The following is a 2500-nucleotide window of genomic DNA, read 5'->3' on the forward strand; positions in this document are numbered from 1 at the left end:
GCGATTCTGAGTGAGTGAATATTTGGTAGCGCACTGAGGGAAACCTGCTGAGGCGGATCTGTGAGTTAAGTGGTGAAGACCTCTGTGCGGCGATGTTTGTGTGATGTACTGGACATTTGTCTTAAAGGGGTTTGATGGGACGACTACGGTGAATAGGTACTGTGTGCGGTAAACGACAGATGGCTTGCATTGGGCTTCTTCCTTTGGCGGCAAATAAGAGGACTCGAGGTTAATGCGAGCTCCGAAGGCGCAGCCGACCAAAAGGGAGAGCAGCAGCGTCCTCATCCTAAAGAATACATTGTTAGTATTATACCAGGTGATTTAACTGAAAGTTGATAAAAATTAATATCGATGTATAAACTGACATGGGATGAATCTAGAAATGCGGATATGAAATGAGTTATATTATATCCCACATTTCTAGATTCATCCCATGTCAGTTTACACATCGATATAATTTATCAACTTTCAGTTAAATCACCTGGTATAATACTAACAATGTATTCTTTAGGATGAGGACGCTGCTGCTCTCCCTTTTGGTCGGCTGCGCCTTCGGAGCTCGCATTAACCTCGAGTCCTCTTATTTGCCGCCAAAGGAAGAAGCCCAATGCAAGCCATCTGTCGTTTACCGCACACAGCTACACTATTCAACCGTAGTCGTCCCATCAACCGTCTTTAAGACAAATGTCCAGTACATCACACAAACATCCGTCCGCACACAGCAGGTCTTCACCACTTTATACTCACAGATCGTCCGCACTCAGCAGGTTCCCTCAGTGCGCTACCAAACACTCACTGTCACTCGCACTCAGGAAAACCTGCGCACACAGCTCATCACTCTCCCTCCTCAGATCAACTACGTCACTCGTACCCAGCAGAGTGTCAGGACCCAAGTGCAATACCAGACAAGGTATGAGACTCGTGTCCAACAGATACCTACCACTGTCGTTAGAAATGTCGTCTCAACACAGGTGGTCCTCAGCAAGTGGTCAGCACCGTCTATAGAACACAAAGGTTTAATAAAGACACAGAAATTTACCAGATCAAACTGTATTGTACCCACTACTCAGATAGCACTCGTTATTCTACTGTAGTCATACCTGCACAGAACGTGGTCAGGACTACCAGATTGTCAGGACCAATGTCGTCCCCCAAAACATCACACAACCTGGTCAGACTCGAATCATCCCCTCTCCAGTTGGTTCCTGTCACCACCACTATCGTCTCGCAGTAGTTCGCACAACACAGACTCAATACGTAACACGTACACAAATAGAACAGCGAGTCTCCACCGTCGTTCGTACACAGCAGGTGTCTCAATACAACACAAGGATCGTCACCGTTCCTCAGCAGGTCGTGAGGACACAGTTCTCTACTCGAGTGGTTCCTACAACCATCTACACTCAGAGGATAGCGTCTTCATACATCAACCTTCCCGCTCAGACACGCTACGTCACAGTCACTCAAACCTCTGTCAGGACACAACAACTACCCGGTCTAACTCGCACTCAGTACAACACCAGAGTCGTCTATAACACCAATTATGTAACTTCTACTGTATACAGGGAACAGTATAACACCGTGACGGCCACTGCCACCGTCAAAGGAGACTGCGGCTATAGCTACCCAGCGCCTGCTCGTGCCTTCAACCCCTTCGCCAGCTAGAGGATCATTTACAGCAAATATTCGTCGGTGAAGATGGCCTTTCTTAAGAGAAATGGGAATAAATTTGCATCATATTAAAAAGATCATTTCACAGAAGCCATGCATAAAATGATTTAAGCTTTCTTATCAATATCTTAATGATGTAATAAAGTGTCCATCGATGATGCCCTACCTTTCTTTGACCCTTTTTAGGATTCACGAAATGAATTGTTATTGAAGACAACAAACCATTAAATCAGACATGCTATTTCCAAGCCCGATGTTTGATCGTATTGTTATACAGGAACAAAGATGACAATAATTATAAGTGAGAGCGCGCTCTCACTTATAATTATTATTATTCGAATTAAGATACTATTGCATTAGTCGGTGTGTCGCAGTAGTCAAGGAAACATTTTCAGTGTCTCGCCACACTAATGAGAAATACAGCATAATATATGCTTCGATAAGGAGGTATCAAACTAGCACTGTTTTCATGTTTTTTTTCCGTGTATGTTGTAGTTTTGTTTTAGTTTTTCTGTCTACCACTGGCGTTTTGACCGGATATGGTAATTCCCAGTCATATGATAATTCTTGTTTTAGCTGCTATAGTAGTGCCAATCACTATAGTAATGCAAAACAAATCTATTTCTATCATGTAATAATTTGAAGAGACATTCCGATGTGTATACAATGTAAAATAGCAAAAATCTTTCTTATACTTTTTTAAAATCTAGTTGCCAGTTTGTTTACATCTGTGAGCCACATATATATGCACATATATGTATATATGTAGCTTTTTCTGTGAGCTCGTGTGCATGTTAGTGTGTGTGATTGTGTGTGTGTGTGTGTCTGT

The 2500-nt window shown here is 42.8% G+C and overlaps 1 pseudogene; it reads left to right on the forward strand.

Annotated features, from left to right (window-relative positions):
* The first annotated feature begins 488 nt into the window (after positions 1-488).
* LOC119573035 lies at positions 489-1831 on the forward strand (annotated as a pseudogene).
* Positions 1832-2500: the final 669 nt, after the last annotated feature.

The sequence above is a fragment of the Penaeus monodon genome, chromosome 5, assembly GCF_015228065.2.
Source record: "Penaeus monodon isolate SGIC_2016 chromosome 5, NSTDA_Pmon_1, whole genome shotgun sequence".
Lineage (NCBI taxonomy): Eukaryota > Metazoa > Arthropoda > Malacostraca > Decapoda > Penaeidae > Penaeus > Penaeus monodon.